Source organism: Aegilops tauschii, chromosome 5 (assembly GCF_002575655.3).
Source record: "Aegilops tauschii subsp. strangulata cultivar AL8/78 chromosome 5, Aet v6.0, whole genome shotgun sequence".
Taxonomy (NCBI): domain Eukaryota; kingdom Viridiplantae; phylum Streptophyta; class Magnoliopsida; order Poales; family Poaceae; genus Aegilops; species Aegilops tauschii.
The window spans coordinates 57533694-57558873 of record NC_053039.3 but is presented as its reverse complement, the minus strand read 5'-3'; the positions used below and the strand labels follow the sequence as shown (position 1 = coordinate 57558873).

At 44.3% G+C, this 25180-nt stretch overlaps 1 long non-coding RNA gene across 6 annotated transcripts; it reads left to right on the top strand.

Moving 5' to 3' along the window:
- Positions 1–17974: 17974 nt before the first annotated feature.
- Positions 17975–24515, top strand: LOC109775075 (uncharacterized). Of its 6 annotated transcripts, XR_012184081.1 has the most exons (9): positions 17975–18376; positions 18585–18670; positions 19164–19316; positions 19767–20010; positions 20100–20209; positions 20472–20550; positions 21016–21162; positions 22499–22631; positions 24169–24515. It is a non-coding gene; the product is annotated as an uncharacterized lncRNA (long non-coding RNA). The 6 variants fall into 6 exon arrangements; XR_012184080.1 differs by lacking the exon at positions 18585–18670 and having other exon boundaries at positions 17992–18376; positions 20085–20209; XR_012184082.1 differs by lacking the exons at positions 18585–18670; positions 21016–21162 and adding an exon at positions 23425–23509 and having other exon boundaries at positions 17992–18376; positions 20085–20209; positions 24169–24353.
- Positions 24516–25180: the final 665 nt, after the last annotated feature.

Sequence of the window (25180 nt, the reverse complement as noted above, 5' to 3'; positions counted from 1 at the left end):
AGAGAAGCAACAGAACGGTCGTCATCTAGCGATGACCAAGAAGTGATCCTGAACTCCTACTTACGTCATACATAACTCAGACCGTGTTCACTTCCCGGACTCCGCCGAGAAGAGACCATCACGGCTACACACGCAGTTGATGTATTTTAATTGGGTCAAGTGACAAGTTCTCTACAACCGGACATTAACAAATTCCATCTGCCTCATAACCGCAGGCATGGCTTTCGAAAGATAATACCCTGCAGGGGTGTCCCAACTTAGCCCATCATAAGCTCTCACGGTCAACGAAGGATAAACCTTCTCCCGGAAAGACCCGATCAGTCTCGGAATCCCGGTTTACAAGACATTTCGACAATGGTAAAACAAGACCAGCAAAGCCGCCCGATGCGCCGACAAATCCCGATAGGAGCTGCACATATCTCGTTCTCAGGGCACACCGGATGAGACATCCTACGAGTAAAACCAGACCTCGAGTTTCCAGGAGGGGGCCCCGCAGTCTACTCAGTTCGGACCAACACTCGAAGGAGCACTGGCCCGGGGGGGTTAAAAGTAAAGATGACCCTCGGGCTCGCGAAAACCCGGGGGAAAAGGCTTAGGTAGCAAATGGTAAAACCAAGGTTGGGCCTTGCTGGAGGAGTTTTATTCAAGGCGAACTGTCAAGGGGGTCCCATAAATCACCCAACCGCGTAAGGAACGCAAACTCAAGGAACATAAACCCGGTATCTCAGAAACTAGGGCGGCAAGAGTGGAACAAAACACCAGGCATAAGGCCGAGCCTTCCACCCTTCACCAAAAATATATAGATGCATTAATTAAATAAGAGATATTGTGATATCCCAACATATCCATGTTCCAACATGGAACCAACTTCAACTTCACCTGCAACTAGCAACGCTATAGGAAGGGCTGAGCAAAAGCGGTAACTTAGCCAAACAACGGTTTGCTAGGAAAGGATGGTTAGAGGCTGACATGGCAAAATGGGTGACATGATATAGCAAGTGATAGGTAGCGTAGCATGGAAATAGAGCGAACAACTAGCAAAGCAAAGATAGAAGTGATTTCGAGGGGTGGTCATCTTGCCTGCAAGGTTCTCAGCGTTGTCGAAAGCTTGATCCTCGTAAGCGTACTCAACAGGTTCCTCGTACACGAACTCGTCTCCCGGCTCTACCCAAGATAAGAACACAAACAAGCGGAACCACAATCAACAACGAGAAATGCACAAGCAACATGATGCAAAACATGTATGATATGCAAGATATGATATGCGATGCATATGCGTGCTCCGGAAGGAAAATGATGAACAATGCAGTAACTTGGCAAACCAAGAATGCCACTGGAAAGGTGAGATGATTTCGGTCGAAATCGATATAAAGATCACCGGAAACGGATGCACGGTTTGCAAATGGCAAGCAAAACAAGAATGACACGAATCTGCGATTAACAGCATGATAGCACTTAAAATGCAACAAGTAGCAATGCTACGGCACTCCAACATAGCAAAAAAGCATATGACAGTAATCTACAGGAGATGCTTGACAAAAGATGAACACTGAGCTACGGCTAGATCACAACATATCAAGCTCAAACAAGCATGCGAAAGTGCAAAACATAACAGGATCACAGACTTAGTGAAAAACTGGACATGGCAGAAAACAGCATCAGGTAGCAATGTTCAGAGCACGGAATCAACATGCTACAGGAACTTAACATAGAAAAACAAGGCATGGCAGTGTTCTACTAAATGCATATGACAAAAGTCCCTTACTGACCATAAACCAAAAAGGACCAGAAGATATGATGGCAAGCATGTGAACATAGCAATTTTCGTTATCAGGTTTCAGACTTAGCAGAAAACAGAGCATGGCAGAAATAATAATATGAAGGCCTCTTTGTCAGCTTGATGCACTCACTACATAGCAATGCATGACAAACCAAGCATACCTACAGCAATATAGCATGTTTATGAAGCTAACCATGGCAAGAAAAATTGCATAGCATGTATGGATCAACTACAATAAGCTTGGCAAAAATGAATATCATGTTAAGAATCTGCCAGAAATATTTTATAGCAAAAGTAGAGCACGATTGAGTCATGCTTTGGTACTCCATAATTGCAAAAAAGAGCAGGAATGGATCAACTACAACTATAGCTACAAAACATCCTTACTGAACATCTCCAAAATATGCATGGATCTCTCTGTAGCATCAAGTTTACATGGCAACAAAATAACAGCAGACAAGGACTTGGAGAAATCACTGTCCCTGAAATCAGAAACATTACGGAGCCTACTTTGCATGCTTGTTCTAGTCACCACAGAGATCACAAAAATACATGGAATACACCCTTGGAAAGATGGCATGGCATACAACAAAACACATGTAGAGCTCATGCCCATAAGATGCACAGATTAAATGATACAAAAATGACAAATCTCCAAGTTCTGATAAGAACCAGCAGATAACAGCAACTAGCCCTCTTGCAACAGAGATTTGGGCATCAAGATTACCTTTAATGAACATGGTGCAATTGAACAAAATGCAGAGCATCATGAGGCGAACAATTTGACATATTACACGCGCGAATCGGAGCTACATGCAAGGAGTTATGCACTGAGGAACATGAGCACTTGCTGTAAAAGAAAAATACTTGGAAGAATTTTGGAATCGGGAAAAGTCGACCTCACAGTACCAGATCGGGATCTGGATCGAGGCACTGGCTCGGCCACGGGCTCGATCGTCGCCGGAGTTGGAGCTCGCCGTGGCTCCGCTCGAAGGAGGAGGAGAGGAGGCCGGCGGGGAAGGAGGAGACCGGAGGGGGGCGGCGCGGAGGCGGAGGAAGAGGGGGGCGGCGCGGAGGCGGAGGAGGAGGTGCCGAGCGGCGCGGCGACGCGGGCACTGGCGGGCTCGGGCGCCGGCAGGCACGGCGGCCGGCGGCGGCGACCGGCGAGCTGGAAGACGGCGGCGGGCGCGGGGCTGGCGGCGCGCGGAGGCGCGTGCGGGAGGGCGCGGCAATGGGCCGGGAGGGCCGCGGGCGGGCGCGGTACGGGCAGCGGCGGGACACGTGGCGCAGCGGGATTCGCTGCGGCCGGCGGCGCGGTTCCGTCCGGCGCGGGCGGACAGGTCCGGCGCGCGGAGGGACGAAGGCTAGGGTTTCGACTGCGTTTGTATACGGGATGCCTCACATATAAATAGGTAGAGGGAGCTAGGAGGCTCCAAATGAGGTGCGGTTTTCGCCCACACGATCGTGATCGAACGACCTAGAGCATGGAAGAGAGTTTGGTGGGTTTTGGGCTGGTTTTGAGGGGGGTTCTTGCTGGACACTCAAATGGACTTTGCGGATGCCCGGTTAACCGTTGGAGTACCAAATGACCTCCAAATGGAACGAAACTTGACCGGTGGTCTCCGGGTGGTATAATAAGGCCACTTTGCAAGCCTCGGTCCATTCCGAGAAAGTTTGACACCCGCACACGAAAGAAAACAAGAGGGGTGCACCGGAGGAGATAGGAGCGCCGGATTGCAAAACGGACAACGGGGAAAATGTTCGGATGCATGAGACGAACACGTATGCAAATGCAATGCACATGATGACATGATATGAAAATGCATGACATGACAAAATGCAAAACGAAAAAGAAAACCCGACCACGGAGGGAATATCATATCACATAGCCGAAAATGGCAAGAGTCGGAGTTACAAATATGGCAAGTTACATGCGGGGTGTTACAGCTTGCCAATGTATTTAATGATTTTAACGGGTTGTGGGTTGGGCAGTTGTAAACCCGATATATCTCGATAGGATGATGAGTTGATCTAACGGCTGATGCCCTAGGTGCCCAAGCACCTAGGTGCCCCAGTTAATTTACCTATATATATGTGTGGATACATAGGTTATTATTATACATAGGTTATTATTATTATATATATGTGCCCAAGCATCTATTTAATGATTTTAACGGGTTGTGGTTTCGACAGATACTACATACTGTTGGAAATATGCCCTAGAGGCAATAATAAATAGGTTATTATTATATTTCCTTGTTCGTGATAATTGTTTATTATCCATGCTAGAATTGTATTGATAGGAAACTCAGATACATGTGTGGATACATAGACAACACCATGTCCCTAGTAAGCCTCTAGTTGACTAGCTCGTTGATCAATAGATGGTTACGGTTTCCTGACCATGGACATTGGATGTCGTTGATAACGGGATCACATCATTAGGAGAATGATGTGATGGACGAGACCCAATCCTAAGCCTAGCACAAGATCGTGTAGTTCGTTTGCTCAAAGCTTTTCTAATGTCAAGTATCAGTTCCTTAGACCATGAGATTGTGCAACTCCCGGATACCGTAGGAATGCTTTGGGTGTACCAAACGTCACAACGTAACTGGGTGGCTATAAAGGTGCACTACAGGTATCTCCGAAAGTGTCTGTTGGGTTGGCACGAATCGAGACTGGGATTTGTCACTCCGTGTAAACGGAGAGGTATCTCTGGGCCCACTCGGTAGGACATCATCATAATGTGCACAATGTGACCAAGGAGTTGATCACGGGATGATGTGTTACGGAACGAGTAAAGAGACTTGCCGGTAACGAGATTGAACAAGGTATCGGGATACCGATGATCGAATCTCGGGCAAGTAACATACCGATAGACAAAGGGAATTGTATACGGGATTGATTGAATCCTCGACATCGTGGTTCATCCGATGAGATCATCGAGGAGCATGTGGGAGCCAACATGGGTATCCAGATCCCGCTGTTGGTTATTGACCGGAGAGTCGTCTCGGTCATGTCTGCGTGTCTCCCGAACCCGTAGGGTCTACACACTTAAGGTTCGGTGACGCTAGGGTTATAGAGATATTAGTATGCAGTAACCCGAAAGTTGTTCGGAGTACCGGATGAGATCCCGGACGTCACGAGGAGTTCCGGAATGGTCCGGAGGTAAAGATTTATATATGGGAAGTCTTATTTTGGTCGCCGGAAAAGTTTCGCACTTTATCGGTATTGTACCGGGAGTGCCGAAAGGGGTCCGGGGGTCCACCAAGGGGGTCCACCAGCCCCGGGGGTCCACATGGGCTGTAGGGGGTGCGCCTTGGCCTATATGGGCCAAGGGCACCAGCCCCAAGAGGCCCATGCGCCAAGAGATAAGGAAAAGGGAGAGTCCTAAAGGGGGAAGGCACCTCCGAGGTGCCTTGGGGGGGAAGGACTCCTCCCTAGCCGCACCCTTCCTTGGAGGAAGGGCCAAGGCTGCGCCCCCCCTCTCCCTTGGCCCTATATATAGTGGGGGGAAGGGAGGGCAGCGAAACCTAAGCCCCTGGCGCCTCCCTCTCCCTCCCGTGACACCTCTCCCTCCCGTTAGTGCTTGGCGAAGCCCTACCGGGATCCCCGCTACTTCCACCACCACGCCGTCGTGCTGCTGGATCTCCATCAACCTCTCCTCCCCCTTGCTGGATCAAGAAGGAGGAGACGTCGCTGCTCCGTACGTGTGTTGAACGCGGAGGTGCCGTCCGTTCGGCGCTAGGATCATCGGTGATTTGGATCATGACGAGTACGACTCCATCAACCCTGTTCTCTTGAACGCTTCCGCTCGCGATCTACAAGGGTATGTAGATGCACTCCTTTCCTCTCGTTGCTAGTAAACTCCATAGATTGATCTTGGTGATGCGTAGAAAATTTTGATTTTCTGCTACGTTCCCCAACAGTGGCATCATGAGCTAGGTCTATGCGTAGTTTCTATGCACGAGTAGAACACAAAGTAGTTGTGGGCGTAGATGTTGCCAATTCTTCTTGCCGCTACTAGTCTTATCTTGTTTCGGCGGCATTGTGGGATGAAGCGGCCCGGACCGACCTTACACGTACGCTTACGTGAGACAGGTTCCACCGACTGACATGCACTAGTTGCATAAGGTGGCTAGCGGGTGTCTGTCTCTCCCACTTTAGTCGGAACGGATTCGATGAAAAGGGTCCTTATGAAGGGTAAATAGAAATTGGCATATCACGTTGTGGTTTTACGTAGGTAAGAAACGTTCTTGCTAGAAACCTATACAAGCCACGTAAAAAAAACTTGCAACAACAATTAGAGGACGTCTAACTTGTTTTTGCAGCATGTGCTATGTGATGTGATATGGCCAGAAGATGTGATGAATGATATATGTGATGTATGAGATTGATCATATTCTTGTAATAGGAATCACGACTTGCATGTCGATGAGTATGACAACCGGCAGGAGCCATAGGAGTTGTCTTTATTTTTTGTATGACCTGTGTGTCATTGAATAACGCCATGTAAATTACTTTACTTTATTGCTAAGCGCGTTAGCCATAGAAGTAGAAGTAATCGTTGGCGTGACAACTTCATGAAGACACAATGATGGAGATCATGATGATGGAGATCATGGTGTCATGCCGGTGACAAAGATGATCATGGTGCCCCGAAGATGGAGATCAAAGGAGCAAAATGATATTGGCCATATCATGTCACTATTTGATTGCATGTGATGTTTATCATGTTATGCATCTTATTTGCTTAGAACGACGGTAGTAAGTAAGATGATCCCTCACTAAAATTTCAAGAGAAGTGTTCCCCCTAACTGTGCACCGTTGCGAAGGTTCGTTGTTTCGAAGCACCACGTGATGATCGGGTGTGATAGATTCTAATGTTCGAATACAACGGGTGTTGACGAGCCTAGCATGTACAGACATGGCCTCGGAACACATGCAAAACACTTAGGTTGACTTGACGAGCCTAGCATGTACAGACATGGCCTCGGAACACAAGAGACCAAAAGGTCGAACATGAGTCGTATAGTAGATACGATCAACATGGAGATGTTCACCGATGATGACTAGTCCGTCTCACGTGATGATCGGACACGGCCTAGTTTGACTCGGATCATGTATCACTTAGATGACTAGAGGGATGTCTATCTGAGTGGGAGTTCATTAAATAATCAGATGAACTTCATTATCATGAACATAGTCAAAAGGTCTTTGCAAATTTTGTCATAACTTGCGCTTTAGTTCTACTGGTTAAGATATGTTCCTAGAGAAAATTTAGTTGAAAGTTGGTAGTAGCAATTATGCAGACTGGGTCCGTAAACTGAGGATTGTCCTCATTGCTGCACAGAAGGCTTATGTCCTCAATGCACCGCTCGGTGTGCTGAACCTCAGCGTCGTCTGTAGATGTTGCGAAACATCTGACATACACGTTTTGATGACTACGTGATAGTTCAGTGCGTAATGCTAATGGTTTAGAATTGTGGCACCAAAGACGTTTTTGAAACATCGCAGAACATATGAGATGTTCCGAAGACTGAAATTGGGATTTCGGACTAGTGCCCACGTCAAGAGGTATGAGACCTCTGACAAGTTTCTTAAGCCTGCAAACTAAGGGAGAAAAGCTCAATCGTTGAGCATGTGCTCAGATTGTCTGAGTACCACAATCGCTTGAATCGAGTGGGAGTTAATCTCCCAGATGAGATAGTGATAGTTCTCCATAGTCACTGCCACCAAGCTAGTAGAGCTTCGTGATGAACTATAACATATCAGGGATAGTTATGATGATCCTTGAGCTATTCGCGATGTTTGACACCGCGAGAGTAGAAATCAAGAAGGAGCATCAATTGTTGATGGTTAGTAAAACCACTAGTTTAAGAAGGGCAAGGGCAAAAGGGATACTTCATGAAACAGCAAGTCGTTTGCTGCTCTAGTGAAGAATCCCAAGGTTGAACCCAAACCCGAGACTAAGTGCTTCTGTAATGAGAGGAACGGTCACTGAAGCAGTACTACCCTAGATATTTGGTAGATGAGAAGGCAGGCAAGGTCGACAGAAGTATATTGGATATACGTTATATGAATGTGTACTTTACTAGTACTCCTAGCAGCACCAGGGTATTAGATACCGGTTCGGTTGCTAAGTGTTAGTAACTCGAAATAAAAGCTGCTGAATAAACGGAGACTAGCTAAAGGTGAGATGACGATATGTGTTGGAAGTGTTTCCAAGGTTGATGTGATCAAGCATCGCATGCTCCCTCTACCATCGAGATTTGGTGTTTGCGTTGAGCATGATTGGATTATGTTTATCGCAATACGGTTATTCATTTAAGGAGAATAATGGTTACTCTGTTTATTTGAATAATACCTTCAATGGTCTTGCACCTAAAATGAATCTCGATCATAGTGATACACATGTTCGTGCCAAAAGATATAAAATAGTAATGATAGCTCCACATACTTGTGGCACTGCCATTTGAGTCATATTGGTATAGAACACATGAAGAAGCTCCATGTAGATGGATCTTTGGACTCACTCGTTTTTGAAAAGATTGAGACATGCGAACCATGTCTATTGGTATATGTGCATGAAGAAAATCCATGCAAATGGATCGTTTGTACTCACTTGATTTTGAATCACTTGAGACATGCAAATCATACCACATGGGCAAGATGACTGAAAGGCCTCGTTTTCAGTGAGATGGAACAAGAGAGCAACTTATTGGAAGTAATACATTTTGATGTATGCAGTCCAATGAGTGTTGAGGCATGCAGTGGATATCGTTATGTTCTTACTTCACAGATGATTTGAGTAGATGCTGAGTGTATTTACTTGATGAAACACAAGTCTGAATTATTGAAAGGTTCAAGTAATTTCAGAGTGAAGTTGAAGATCGTCGTGACAAGAGGATAAAATGTCTGTGATATGATCATAGAGATGAGTATCTGAGTTACGAGTTTGACACACAATTAAGACATTGTGGAAAGTGTTTCACAATTAATACCGCCTGGAACACCATAGTGTGATGGTGTGTCCGAACATCATAACTACACCCTATTGGATATGGTGCATACCATGATGTCTCTTATCGAATTACCACTATCGTTTATGGGTTAGGCATTAGAGACAACCGCATTCACTTTAAAAGGGGGCACCACGCAATTTCGTTGAGACGACACCGTTTAGAGAAACCTAAGTTGTCGTTTCTTAAAAGTTTGGGGCTGCGATGCTTATGTGAAAAAGTTTCAGGCTGATAAGCTCGAACCCAAAGCGGATAAATGCATCTTCATAGAATACCCAAAACAGTTGGGCATACCTCCTATTTCAGATCTGGAAGCAAAAGTAATTGCTTCTAGAAACAGGTCCTTTCTCGAGGAAAAGTTTCTCTCGAAAGAATTGAGTGGGAGGATGGTGGAGACTTGATAAGGTTATTGAACCGTCACTTCAACTAGTGTGTAGCAGGGCACAGGAAGTTGTTCCTGTGGCACCTACACCAATTGAAGTGGAAGCTTATGATAGTGATCATGAAACTTCGGATCAAGTCACTGCCAAACCTCGCAGGACGACGAGGATGCGTACTACTTCAGAGTAGTGCGTGATCCTGTCTTGGAAGTCATGTTGCTAGACAACAATGAACCTACGAGCTATGGAGAAGCGATGGTGGGCCCATATTCCGACAAATGGTTAGAAGCCATGAAATCCGAGATAAATGGATCTTTAAGAAGAAGACGAATGTGGATGGTAAGGTTACCGTCTATGAAGCTCGACTTGTGGCAAAGAGTATTTTCACAAGTTCAAGGAGTTGACTACGATGAGGTTTTCTCATCCGTAGCGATGCTTAAGTCCGTTGGAATCATGTTAGCATTAGCTGCATTTATGAAATCTGGCAGATGGATGTCAAAAACAAGTTTCCTTACCAGTTTTCGTAAGGAAAGGTTGTATGTGATACAATCAGAAAGGTTTTGTCGATCCTAAGGATGCTAAAAGGTATGCTAGCTCCAGCGATCCTTCCATGGACTAGAGCAAGCATCTCGGAGTCAGAATATACGCTTTGATGGAGTGATCAAAGTTTTTGGGTTTATACAAAGTTTGTTAGAAACTTGTATTTACAATAAAGTGAGTGGGAGCGCTACAGCATTTCTGATAAGTATATGTGAATGACATATTGTTGATCCGAAATGATGTAAAATTTCTGGAAAGCATAAAGGGTTGTTTGAAAGGAGTTTTTCAAAGGAAGACCTGGATAAAGCTGCTTACATATTGGGCATCAAGATCTATAGAGATAGATCAAGACGCCTGATGATACTTTCAAAGAACGCACACCTTGACATGATTTTGAAAGAGTTCAAAATAGATCAGCAAAGAAGGAGTTCTTGGCTGTGTTACAAGGTGTGAGCATTGAGTAAGACTCAAGACCTGACCACAGCAGAAGAGAGAGAAAGGACGAAGGTCGTCCCCTATGCTTTAGACGTAGGCTCTATAGTATGCTATGCTGTGTACCGCACATGTAGTGTGCCTTGCCATGAGTTGGTCAAGGGGTACAATAGTGATCCGGGAATGGATCACATGACAGCGGTCGAACTTATCCTTAGTATCTAGTGGACTAAGGAATTTTCTCGATTATGGAAGTGAAAAGGAGTTCGTCGTAAAGGGTTACGTCGATGCGAACTTTGACACTAATCCGGATGGCTCTGAGTAGTAAACCGGATTCGTATAGTAGAGCAGATACTTGAAATGGCTCCAAGTAGCGTGTGGTAGCATCCACAAGATGACATAGATATTCGTAAAGCACACACGGATCTGAAAGGTTCAGACCCGTTGACTAATAACCTCTCTCACAAGCATAACATGATCAAACCAGAACTCATTGAGTGTTAATCACATAGTGATGTGAACTAGATTGTTGACTCTAGTAAACTCTTTGGATGTTGGTCACATGGTGATGTGACCTATGAGTGTTAATCACATGGTGATCTGGACTAGATTATTGACTCTAGTGCAAGTGGGAGACTATTGGAAATATGCCCTAGAGGCAATAATAAATAGGTTATTATTATATTTCCTTGTTCGTGATAATTTTTTATTATCCATGCTAGAATTGTATTGATAGGAAACTCAGATACATGTGTGGATACATAGACAACACCATGTCCCTAGTAAGCCTCTAGTTGACTAGCTCGTTGATCAATAGATGGTTACGGTTTCCTGACCATGGACATTGGATGTCGTTGATAACGGGATCACATCATTAGGAGAATGATGTGATGGACGAGACCCAATCCTAAGCCTAGCACAAGATCGTGTAGTTCGTTTGCTCAAAGCTTTTCTAATGTCAAGTATCAGTTCCTTAGACCATGAGATTGTGCAACTCCCGGATACCGTAGGAATGCTTTGGGTGTACCAAACGTCACAACGTAACTGGGTGGCTATAAAGGTGCACTACAGGTATCTCCGAAAGTGTCTGTTGGGTTGGCACGAATCGAGACTGGGATTTGTCACTCCGTGTAAACGGAGAGGTATCTCTGGGCCCACTCGGTAGGACATCATCATAATGTGCACAATGTGACCAAGGAGTTGATCACGGGATGATGTGTTACGGAACGAGTAAAGAGACTTGCCGGTAACGAGATTGAACAAGGTATCGGGATACCGATGATCGAATCTCGGGCAAGTAACATACCGATAGACAAAGGGAATTATATACGGGATTGATTGAATCCTCGACATCGTGGTTCATCCGATGAGATCATCGAGGAGCATGTGGGAGCCAACATGGGTATCCAGATCCCGCTGTTGGTTATTGACCGGAGAGTCGTCTCGGTCATGTCTGCGTGTCTCCCGAACCCGTAGGGTCTACACACTTAAGGTTCGGTGACGCTAGGGTTATAGAGATATTAGTATGCGGTAACCCGAAAGTTGTTCGGAGTCCCGGATGAGATCCCGGACGTCACGAGGAGTTCTGGAATGGTCCGGAGGTAAAGATTTATATATGGGAAGTCTTATTTTGGTCGCCGGAAAAGTTTCGCACTTTATCGGTATTGTACCGGGAGTGCCGAAAGGGGTCCGGGGGTCCACCAAGGGGGTCCACCAGCCCCGGGGGGCCACATGGGCTGTAGGGGTGCGCCTTGGCCTATATGGGCCAAGGGCACCCGCCCCAAGAGGCCCATGCGCCAAGAGATAAGGAAAAGGGAGAGTCCTAAAGGGGGAAGGCACCTCCGAGGTGCCTTGGGGGGGAAGGACTCCTCCCTGGCCGCACCCTTCCTTGGAGGAAGGGCCAAGGCTGCCCCCCCTCTCCCTTGGCCCTATATATAGTGGGGGGAAGGGAGGGCAGCGAAACCTAAGCCCCTGGCGCCTCCCTCTCCCTCCCGTGACACCTCTCCCTCCCGTTAGTGCTTGGCGAAGCCCTACCGGGATCCCCGCTACTTCCACCACCACGCCGTCGTGCTGCTGGATCTCCATCAACCTCTCCTCCCCCCTTGCTGGATCAAGAAGGAGGAGACGTCGTTGCTCCGTACGTGTGTTGAACGCGGGGGTGCCGTCCGTTCGGCGCTAGGATCATCGGTGATTTGGATCACGACGAGTACGACTCCATCAACTCCGTTCTCTTGAACGCTTCCGCTCGCGATCTACAAGGGTATGTAGATGCACTCCTTTCCTCTCGTTGCTAGTAAACTCCATAGATTGATCTTGGTGATGCGTAGAAAATTTTAAATTTCTGCTACGTTCCCCAACACATACAACATACAAAACGCAAGTGGTGGTAACTACCACTACTTGTAGGAAACATTTGTCCTATATATATATATATATATATATATATATATAGGAAAAATGCATCCTACTACCGGGTGTAGCTACACCCATTTCTTATATACTACCATGTGGTAGTATATACTCTACGTTATTATTTTTAGTATGTTCATATACTATATTTAAAATACTCCAAATTGAGTTATATGAAAAAATTGCAAGTGAGCTTGCGATTTTATTGTATTTGTAAAATACATACATATTTGTACGTGAAATAGAGTATGCACAAAATATGATACATATTACCAAAAAAGTAGTATATATACTACCTAAACATTATTATAGTACATACTACGCATACATACTCTCCGATATGATAGATACTACCTAGAACGTATGAAACAAAAGTGGGAGTAACTACACCCGGTAGTAGGGAAAATTTGTCCTATATATATATATATATATATATATATATATATATATATATATATATATATATATATATATATATATATATATGACAGGGCTATTCTGTTACTAATAACAGAATATTATTCTGTTACTATCAGCTGTATATATAGCGCGATCACAAATTCCCGAACCCAAAAAAGCCTAATCAACGGACGTGGAGTTTCTACACCCAGGAGCAAATGCTCCTGGGTGAACAGTAAAATCAAAAAAATTCGAAAAAATTTCAGAAAATTCTGAATTTTTTTGTGGCATACTTTCACGAACGTTTGTTGTGCATGCAAATTTTCATCGCAAAATCACATTGGTGGAAGGCGTGGTAAAAAATCAAAATCGATGCTCTGCAAAGATTTACTTACAAAAGAATTTTGGAGCTTTGATTTTGTTTTTTCGCCACGACTTCCACGAAAGTGATTTCGTGATGAAATTTTGCGTGCACCACAAACATTTGTGAAAGTATGTCACAAAAAAATTTCAGAATTTTTTGAATTATTTTTCTATTTATTTGATGTTACTGTTCACACCAGGAGCATTTTCTCCTGGGTGTAGAAAGGTACTTTCGTCAATCAACTCCCTATACCCACAGCAAGATCCTCACTTCCTGACACTTCTTCGACCCGGACTCACCACCGAGCGGCAAAATTTCGTGTTTTGACCCTTTTTGCAAACAATTTTAGCATCTGACCCCGGTTCTAAAAAAATTCGGGATTTGACCCTTTTTCCTACCGCCAGAGGCCCTGGCGGTAGGGTTATACATCCTACCGCCAGGTCCCCTGGCGGTAGGGTACTTATCCACGTCAGCACGCTTTGACGGCCACCGTTCCCCTCCATCGCACCCTACCGCCAGGGGACCTGGCGGTAGCCTGTCTATCCCTACCGCCAGGACCCCTGGCGGTAGGGTCCGGGCAGTTATTCCGCCCGAGACCTCGCGCCCCTTGCCATCTTCCCACCCCTCCCCCTCCCCCCGTCGGCAGTTTCTCCCCCCAAGTCGCCCCAAGTCGCCCCTCTCTCCCTCTCTTCTCCTCCACTCCCCCCCTCGGATCTTCACCGATTCTTCACCATTTTGGCGGATCGAGATGGCCCCGAAGAGAGAATCGTAAGCTCCTCCGATCCCTCCAATTAGTTTTTGCAAACTTGCTTCCGATTCGACGCATTATTTGCTTGAAATCCCTCATATTTTTGAACTTTAGATTGGATTTTTTTCACCTAAGATTGATTGTAGTTGTAGTTCTTAGTTCTTTAGTAACTAGTGGTATTGGATATGAACTCTAATCAATAGTTCATATGTTAGTGTGAAGATGAACCCTAGTTCATACATTTTTTTGGTAAAAAAATTATGATGTAATGCATGTGGGAGTAATTGATTGTAGGTTGATGATGCATGTTGATATGATGATATGAAGATGTTGGAGGAATTTTTTGTTTACAAATATGATGATATGATGCATGTTGGAGGATTTTTTTGTTTAAAAATATGATGATATGATGCATGTTGGAGTGATGACGCATGTTGATATGATGATATGAAGATGTTGTTTGGAGATAATACATTGAAGATTATTGTTGGAGGATTTTTTTTCTGATATGATGCATGTTGATGTGATTAAAGAGGGGATGGAATTTTTTTTTGATATGAGTAATGTTGATATGATTTGATCCATCATGGTGACATGATGCATGGTGATATGATGCATGGTGATATGCTATGATTTTTTTTGTGATATGATGCATGGTGATATGATTTTGATATGATGTGCTTACGATGTTTTTGTTTATGAAATTTTATTAAGGCGGCCACCTCTTGCGGACAACATCGGCCCACGGTACTCCATGCTGGTCTGGCCATTCGACAAGGGTCATCGTGCCCGGTTCATAGAGAACGGAGAGGTAAGTGATATGAATGAAATTTTGATCAAAGTTTTTGGATTGATGAAAATGATTTCCTAACTTTGGGCGTTCACTTTTTGACAGACGCTCCAGCCACTGCGCATGAGGGGTCACGGGGTTGATGGGCATATGGACTACGACGATCGCTACGCGCCGTTCTTCAAGAGAGCCCGGCTGTTGGGTTTCGTGTTGCAATTCAAGCGTCAGCCGCCGACGCTTGTCCACGCAGCTCTCACAGCTCTGATTGACCGGTGGTGACCGGAGACCCATTCTTTCCATCTGCCATGCGGGGAGATGACGGTGACCCTCGAGGACTGGGAGATGATCACTGCCATGCCGATCGAGGGTCATGCACTCACCGGTCGAGTGGAGAGGACCAACTGCCAGGAGAGGGTCACCACCCTCATCGGCGACTGCCCCGGTGCCAAGAGCAACCGTACATCCGGTGTGCCGTTGATCTGGCTCTCGGAGCACCGGAAGACATGCCCCGAAGGCGCAAACGATGCGACTGTGGAGTGGTACGCGAGGGCCTACCTGTGGTATCTTCTCACGGAGGTCGTGTTTCCAGACGCATCCGGGAACTCTGCCAACTGGTCCTATCTGTTCTTCCTAGCCGACTGGGATGCAGGGTACAGTTGGAGGACCGCATCTCTCGCCTACCTATACCGTTCGGTAAGAGAGTATCTAATTGCCTACCTACGAAAGTATGTCCATGACATTTTGTTATATCTGATCCTCATTTGATTTGTTGCAGCTTGACGACGCAAGGCAGAGGACGGGAGACAAGTCCAATATGGGTGGCTTTGTCTGGGCCTTCTCCATTTGGATGTGGGAGCATCTGCCGGTGGGGCGTCCTGAGAAGCTGCCAAGACGCCCATGGGGTGCCTATAGCGAAGACGGCGACGAGGCTCGACACCCCACCGTAGCTTACGAGTGGGACGTTGTCAAACTCTACACGGGCCTAAACAAGACTTCGTACAAGACCTACACCAACGAGTTGGACGCTTTGACGCATACGCAGGTATATGAACTCGCTCAACACCTTTGTCTTTGATTCCACTTTTGACCGAGAGTGGGAACTTACCAATGTATATGTAATAGGTAAACTGGTGGCCGTATCATGACCGAGAGTGGGACTTCGATCTGAATGTGATGTGTGATGCGGACAGAGGTCTTTGGCGGTGCATCGTGCCCATGATCTGTGTGTACACCGTCGAGTGGCACTTGCCACAACGCGTGGCAACGCAGTTTGGGATTTTTCAACATACCCCACCGGGCCAGCCCACCGATACCGGCGGCCACGCGCTCCACTTGTGAGTGCCCGCGCTTGTTCTTCGAGCCCATGATTTCATTGCGTTCGAATTTATTATGATGTTTCTTGTTGCTAATGCCTTGCAGGATGAGCCGGCAGAAGAACCAGTCGATCACAAACTGGGGAGAGAAGCATGAAACTCATGTGACGGAATGGAACCAACGGAGGTACCGGAAAGACGTGGAGAGGAAGGTGACTAACTGGGATGTTTACCTGAACCGACACATGAAGTGGTACGATGATGGCCAGAAGCACCGTCTTCGTCTCAGGCCTCGGTGGACGGCGGAAGACATCACGGAGCTGGAGAGGGATGACCCCGAGGAAGCGGCCTACCATACCGGCATCAGAGACATGCACAGTGGATTTAGGGAGTTTGCCCCCTCATCAACAGAGTGGTAAGTTTGAACCGACGGTTGTCTTGAAACTATTTCATTCGTCATCGTGACTGACTTATGTCATTGCAGTCTGGTGAGCTGAACAGATGCATCTTTGAAGCCTCAGATGCACTAGGTGATATCCCCAGGAGCGTACAATCCGAGAACAAAATGAGGGGGACGATGAAGGTACAATTTCAGCCTCCTCGGAACAGATGCATCTTCTTCACTTGAAATCATAAACGTGATACTTATTATGCCCTTGTTTCATTGTGAGTGCAGAAGTTCGTGAAGCGTTGTCGCAAGCTGGTAGGGCTGCTTGGGTGTGCTGGAGCCGGGTCGGTTGAAGCTTATCGGCCTGTAGCCACACAGGGTCACATCGCCTCATCGAGCCATGCTCCCTCGTCGTCTAGGTTGGTTGAGGAAGAGGAGGAGGAGGAGGAGCAGGCCACACATGAAGAAATGGAGGAGGGGGAGGATGAGAGCAACGGGGAGGAGGAGTACGATGAAGATTATGGACCTCCAACAACTCAATCATCTCAAGCATCTCAGCTGCTGCCGAAGAGGAATCCGAAGAAGAAGGATTTGCTGAGTCCGGACCCTTTTCAGAGACCGCTTCCTCGACGGCCCAAGAAGACTGAAGAGCTTCGTTCAAAGAACAACGAGGACCGTACCTCCAAGAGAGGAAGGAGCAAGTGATTATGCTCTTCGATAGTTGGCTCTTGTAGTTTGGTTGAACTTGTCTAGTGGTTGTGAAACTACGTGGAACTATGTGTTTGCTATTTGTGGATCTATGTGTTTGCTATTATGTGGAACTCCGTTTACTGATTAGTTGAATTTCGTTTGAAATTTGGATCTTAATATGGATATATGCACTTCAAGTTATCTTAATATGGATCTATGTGATGCCCAAGTTAAATTGTTTAAAAAATTTGATATTGTAGTCGTTTTTTGTGAAACTTGATGTGATATTGCTGTCATATTGAATTTGAAAACAAGCAACCAAATGAATTTGAAACAACAAAACAGAGGACCCTACCGCCAGGGTGCCTGGCGGTAGGGTTAGACATCCTACCGCCATCCCCCATGGCGGTAGGGTGAACCTACCGCCAGGGTCCTTGCATATACCGTTACAGAAAGTTTACACGTCAAAACACAGGACCCTACCGCCAGGGCCTCTGGCGGTAGGGTTAGACAGCCTACGGTAGGGTACTTATCCACATCAGCGCAGGCAAACGACCGCCGTCCCCTCCGTCACACCCTACCGCCAGGGCGCCTGGCGGTAGGCTGTCTAACCCTACTGTCAGAGACCTTGGCGGTAGCAAAAGGGTCAAATCCCGAAAATATTTCAAACGGGGTCAGATCCTGAATTTCTATCGGAAAAGTGTCAAAACACGAAATTTGGCCCCACCGAGCCGCCGCCCCGGCCTCACCACCGTGCCATCGCCCAGGCCACCCGGCCTCACCACCGCGCCGCCGCCCAGGCCACCCGACCACGCACCGCGCTGCCGCCCTGGCCATGCGGCCCCCATCGCACCGCCACCCCGGCCACCCGACCCCCCATCGCGCTGCCGCCCCGGCAACCGGATCCCTACTGCGTGTTGCTGCCCCGGCCACCCGGCTCAGCGTCGCTCCACGTTTGGCTCCCAAGCCCCCGCCGTCGCGCGGGATTCTGGCCCCCCGCTGGATCCCCACCGACAATGGCCTGAGCCGCACTGCCTAGTTATCTCCTTCGTGATCCAGGAGGTTCTGCTGCAGTCCTACTCCGACATCCGCCGCGGGCCGCTACTACAGCAAATATCCGAGTGAGTTGCGGTACAACTTGAGCTCGATGAGAGGGTGATAAATTTAAGAAGAATTAGGGTCGTATGCGTGCTGTGCCATTGATCTTTCTCTGAACAATGCTTTCTCTGCCATGGACGGATGCCTTCTCTGTAGATAAGGGCATATGACACTTTGTGCTCTGAAGGTGCTTGTTGATATGCCAGTGTGAACATGTACATTTTTCTGCAGGTTTTCTTGTTGATTTATGAGGGATACCACAAGTTCTATTTTTACAGAAGTTGAACTACAAGATATGAAGTTCGATGGATGTGGAGGTTCTTTTGACCTTGAACTTCATAAGAGTTCAGCTTTTACTTGATTTTCAGTTCAAAATTTGCATTCTTTTCAGTACATCAACTTTAATGTGCAGAACATCAAGGAAACCTTGAAAATATATATGTGCACTCTATGTCTTTTTCTTATGCTTACCAGTATTCTGCACTCATACTGTTATGCATAAGTTCAGGTTGCGTGTGGAGTTTCAGATATATGCAATTGAATTAGAGCACCATGCTCTCACCCATGTAATTTGCAGGGAAAACATAATAAGTTCTAAGAAAATAAATATAGAAGTTCATATTTCGAAACAAATGAAGTATTTGGGAAATAAAATGAAGTATTTCAAAGTACAAAACTTCTATTTAGGTTTCTTTTGGGTACTTCTAATGTTACTGTGCATGAACTTGTCGGTATTTTTACATGTTTTACATGATTGTGGTCATTTCGACCTTGACAAATTTCATTTGCTTTTTTACGTTCATCTTACAGGTCGAAGGAGCTCCCTTCTGTTCAATGGATTCAACAAAATAATCCATGTTGCCTACTAGAACTTGCGTGTGTGCTGTGGCGTGTGTGCTGGTGCATGCCTGGTGCCTGATGTGGGGTGCGAGCATGTACACAAATTGAACTGAATGATCTCCAGTAAGTGAACTCAATGATCTCCTGTATCTGAACGACAGGGGAGTTGCATCATGTACAAAAAAATGGCAGGATCTTGAGGTGTTGCTGCTACTTCTTTCTTCTCATGCCCTACTATTCCTCCATTCGATTCCATGCTACTTATAGGAGAATAGTTGATGGTCTATAGGTGCTTGTTGAAATGCTTATGAGAACCAATTTTTGTTGTTTGGTATTTGGTATAATAGGGCAATAGTTACAGATGACATATAAGCTGATGTTGTTTGGTATTCAAACAGATCAGTTCAATAGTTATAGTTTCAGTTTAATTTAGGTTAGTTCAATTACAAGCTGATGTTTAGTTCCTAATGTAGTATTTTTGAGGCCATCCTATAGTATTTCCTCTCAATTTTGTTAGCAGATGTGATGCGTAGAACATCATCTCCACACACCCTCTATTCATGCACATTACAGGCTTCTCCGGCCACCGCGCCACCTGGATCCAACGAGGCTACGTCACACCGGCCCCGGATCCGCCCACTTCCAATGAGGCTGCGTCACTCGCTGGCGCACCTCTGCTTCGCCGTGGGCAGTGGATGCTCCTCCGCAGGTCAACCTCCTGGTAGAGGGTAGTTCGATTCTCCCTGTCGCGCTACGTTCAGCGCTCCCTCGAGCTCCACAAGAACTTCTTTCCTGCTGCGTCTGCACCTCTAAAAAGGTACTAATTCAAATACTGAAGCTGGTTCTTAAAACGATTAAACTGAAACTATTACTTCAACTACTGTTATTAAGTTCACACTCTCGAAGGAGGGATCATTGTTTCTTATTGGAGAAGGCATGGTGTTTAGTTGGTGTCTGTGTGGTACCTACAACGGCATTTTCCATCAAGACCTCCAGAAAAGAGATATCATCTCAAGGTGAAAATACGAAATCCTTTTACTGCCCTCTTTCTTGTCTCACTCATTTATTATATGTACACAAATCCATGTCATCCTGAACTTGTTACACCGGTGCGGGAGCAAAAAGCAGATGCACAAGTTTATCTTTTGTGAAACACTCAGTTCGAATTCTGATTTTAGTTCAGTGCAATTCTTAATTTTTGTTCAGTTCATTTTCTTATTTTTATTATGGTGCCTTATTGAGTTTCTACTCTTCTGAATTTTGGTTACCACACCCCAGTCTGGTGGTTCAGATATCCAGTTCAACATCTGGTGGTTCTTCAGTTCATCGTAGTGTGCATTTTCACTTCATCTTGCAGGTATGAATTCTCTGCCCCTGCTAATGTATTTTGTAGTAACTTTGTAAACAAAAGAGATAGCACACTGGAACAAAACAGAAGTGAAGAAGATACCCTATGTTAATTTTGGTCACTCTATTGTTCGTTCCATCACTTGGAGATGTATGCCTGACCATTTTTTCTCAAATTTGGCATTTGTCAAGTTGTGAGGCTACCCATTCGGGTGTTCATTTCATTGGTTAAATGTTGAATTTAGGCTATGAGATTGGTAAGACCATAATCCATGGACCAGTCTTCAATTGTTATCCTGTAGTTCATTTCGGTCTTGAGGGGATTTGTGTCCAGAATGGGGGTTTTGATTGCTGCTGGTTGAACCTACTGATGACACATGTTTTGATTTCTCCTGGTTATGTATCTCATTGTGGTTCACAGGTAGAAGATGGGATATTCAGAGCTAACTTTGTTGTTTTGGTTTGTGGCACTTAGATGGTTTTGAAAATGTTTTGCACATGTTTTTTTCCCGTGGATCGAGCACCTGTTCCTCGTCGACCTGCAGCAGCAGGAGACACGAGGTCACCTCCGGCGTCGCTGGTCACGTGAAAGCCATCAAAAATGGCACTCCATAAAAAATAGGTGTTTGCTTATCTATATTCTCTACTGTTGAATTATAGCACAAACATTTCCTGAAACAAGGTGCTCAGGACGTCTATTTTAATTTCTGAAACACAAACTAGGTGCTCTTAGTTCAGTACGTGAACAATCATCAGTTCGTGAAAAATACATATAACATGCTTTGTTGTGCAGGATTTGGGGGGTGCCTAGTCTGGCTAAGTTTTCAAGTATAACAAGTGTGACAGTGGCAATTTTCAAAAACTTTTAACAGTTCAAGTACATAAGAAAACATAACTCCACTCTGTAAAAAACATCAGTAGACGAAGAAAGTTAAGTTTTGCTATATGCGATTGGTAATGTAGATGTGTTCTTTTGTGGTGAAGATTCTGCTGCTGCTACAAATCGTCTAAAACCTCCATAAAATTCTGCAAGTTTCATGTGTGTGCTGCTACAAATCTGAAATATTTTTCCAATCATACTAGTACTGATGCAATCACCTAAAAAAGTTGAAGAAAAATTCTAAAGTTTGGTACGTGTGCTGCTACAAATCTAAACTTCTTGTCTAGTCATTCTAGTACTGATGAAGATTGAGCTGACTAAAATAATGTACTGCTACCAGATAAATTCAAAACCAAGACCACTGCTAGTTCAAAACAAAAAACACGCCCCAACCCTCTTGGTAGAAAAAGAAGTTCAAATTTTATGTGTAATGGGCCATAGTAACTCATGCCACTCGATTGGCCTGCTGTCCTTCCAACTAGTCATAGCAGTAAATGATGAATACAAGTAGATGATTGTGGTGTGTAGTAAAAATTCCTTCAAGTACATATGCAATCGAGCGCAAGTTCAACATCATCGTCTAAGAAGGCTCGCAGATATCATCACAAGGAATTCATATTTTGAAAAGGTTCATATAAGAAACCACATGAAAATACAGAGAACAAAAAAAGATTCAAAGAGTACGAATGCTCCTGACAGGACTACAAGTCTTTGTGTACAAATATTAATGCAGGGGAGTGAAAATGTTAATAGCATTTCTGCATGTGGGTGTTTGTACTTATGCCTGAAAGACAAATATTGTGTTCCTAGCTCATCCAGTTTGTCAGAATAAGTTTCTTTTCCTATATAAATAATTTTTCTAGTTGCAGAATTACATGTGCTACTCTAGATGAAGCTTCTGAAACCTCCAATGGCACTTCTAAGTCTAAAACCTATATGTTTCAGTGTACATGTTGAAACTGCAGTAATTTTGGTGTGCATGTGTTTGAAAAAAAACACCTATTACACATTTCTTGTTGAAAGTCGGTGTCTTTGCCTGATTGTTTTTGCTTACGGAAATGAAAATTATTTGTTACAGGTTTACTTTTTCATCCGTCCCTCTGATTGTTTTGGAGAACAAAGATGGGAGCAACCTGCAATTTGTGCTGCATGGTCACTAAAAAAGTTTGGATCCTGACCAGATTATTCTCAAGAGAAATTGTTTTGACTTGGTAAGCTTGGTAGCGTAATTTACTAGGCAAAAACATATGCAACTTGTACATTTCTGACTGCCAATAATTACTTAGGTCCACATAGTTTCAGAACCGAATGTCAGAAAAATGATGCCTTTTCAGTTACTGTACATTACTTGGCATTTGAGCCCTCACTATTGTCAGAATGTCAAAGCTAGTGTAATCCCTGTTGAGATGCTGCTCTTCTGAATTTTGGTTCCCACACCCAAGTCTGGTGGTTTAGATATTTATTCAACAACTAATAATAAAAACTAAAAGGTCATCCATCACAAAAGTTCACATAGCATTATACTTGTTCGCGTAGTATTGTCTAGTAAGTACAGAAGTCATGCTCGTCTAGTAAGTACAGAAGTTATGCTCTTATTAACACATCATGCAAGTTCAACTATATATCCCCCATGGATGTCTCCCTCAGTCCGACTATTGCCTGCTGCTTCAAAACATAAAAATTTGATTCGGCCAGTAAGTTATTAGCTGACTTCATTTTTATTGTTAATGGGCTCGTTAACAACCTCATTTGTTGAACTGATTAATAGTTGTTACTAAATGCTACTCCCTCCGTCCCATAATATAAGAGCGTTTTTGACACTAGATTAGTGTAACAAACACTTATATTATGGGACAGAGGGAGTAGATTATTTGGACTGATTGATAGTACATAAACTGGTTAGCAAAAACTTTTTTTGATTATTTAATTACTGCTAGTCAGTCAAGGCATGGATGAAATTCTCTTTTGAACTTAAACCTGTATTGGATTTTTGAACTAATGCAGGATAGAGAAAAAGAAAATGAAGAGAATGACTACCATCTCATTTTCCTCGATTTACTATAAAGAACACATGTCACAGCAAGTCCTGGTATTACTACATGTGGAGTACGAAAATTACTTTTACTGAGAGTTCACTTAAATCCTGCATAGCTACTAGCCATAGGAATTTAATTCTTGAATGGTTTCAAACTTGTAACGTTCTTATCAAAATTTATCTTTTGATTTTTCTATAGATCTTCCTCTGGCTCCCCTGACTCCTGCCCTTCCTCTCTTCCTCTGTCATTGTCTATACTTAAGAATAATGGATTTATATATTTTGCATAGTCGATACTTAAGAAAACATAAGTTCAAATCTTCAAACTTTAATCAGTTTAAGTACATAAGGAACGTAAGACGACCATGCAAAAACAGCAATAGCGTAGGAAACAAGTTCATTTTTCACACTTAAAATGTACAAAAAAGTTCGCTCAAAATTATATGACAGTTCGCTATGTATGAAAAACTAAACAAACAAATGGTACTACGCTATGCAAAGAAAAAGTCTCACACAAGTTCACTTCTAATAAATTCATAAGTTCAAACTCACGAAGCGGGGAGGTTCGTTGAACAATTATTTAAAAAAAATGAAAACCAGGCAAATGAGCATGTGAGGTTGCCGAGAAGCTATTACACCAATTTATCCATTTAATATTCTTTTGTTCATCATAACGAAATGGAAGTTTCAGCTGTTTGTTTATTGGGTTTCAGGTTAAAATGGTCTTTTATGCTATCGCTCCTATGGTGGGTCTGTCTAACAGAAGTTGGAGCAGTCAAGCCCAGCCATGGCGTGCGTCCGCAGACGACGATGATGGCTTCGTTTGTGTGCCTGCGTGTGCTCATATGTTGTACTGGTATGGGGTGTTTTTTTTCTGATTCTAATTGACGTTTTCACTTGGATGTTTCTCTGAGACGCTCAAGTATCACTGTCCAAAAGCTGCAGTTATGAACTCACCCATGGGTTCAGGTTACTCGCGCTGCTGGTCCTTAGTGCTAGTTGGAATGATTGTGAGCTTGTGATCTCTCCGGAAAACGAGTATTTCTTGCTCTTTCAGTTCTGTTTATTGTCACGGTGACTATGTGCATGTCTTGATACCCTGTTATACCTCCATCGTACATGGTTGCGAGCAGAAGTTGTTATGTCAAATGGTATTTGTTTGGCCATTTGACCAAAGATTCTAAAATAACAAAAGTTTAGCTAAAAAAGGCATGCCAGTTTGTATGCCAGCAGAAAATGTTAGGAAAGAATCTAAAAAAATTCACTTATGTAAGTTCACGTGTTCATTCCCTTATTAAAAAAACTCTATGTGTTCATCTTGAATCAGTTCAAAATGTTCCATGAGATCAATCCAATATTGATAGAGTAAAGTTTATAGTAATAATAAATAGCTCAGTTCAAACGCAATCTTCAGTCAGTACGAGTACTCTGTTTTTCAGACAGGAAAACAACATGATCCGTCTTGCCGTATTCAAAATTATGCTTAGAGCATCTCCAATAGATGGTCCAAAATTTGGCGGTCCAAAACCGGAGATGTAAAATTTGGACCGTCAAAAAGTGCGTTTTGGAGCTCCGAAAAAAGCTCAACTCCAACAGATGGTCCAAAAGAGCAACTCCAATAGATGGTCCAAAATGAAGATGTAAAACGACATACTACTAGTCAATTCAACATAGTTCAAACATCAAATTCAACATAGTTTCATACATCAACTTCAACTACTACTT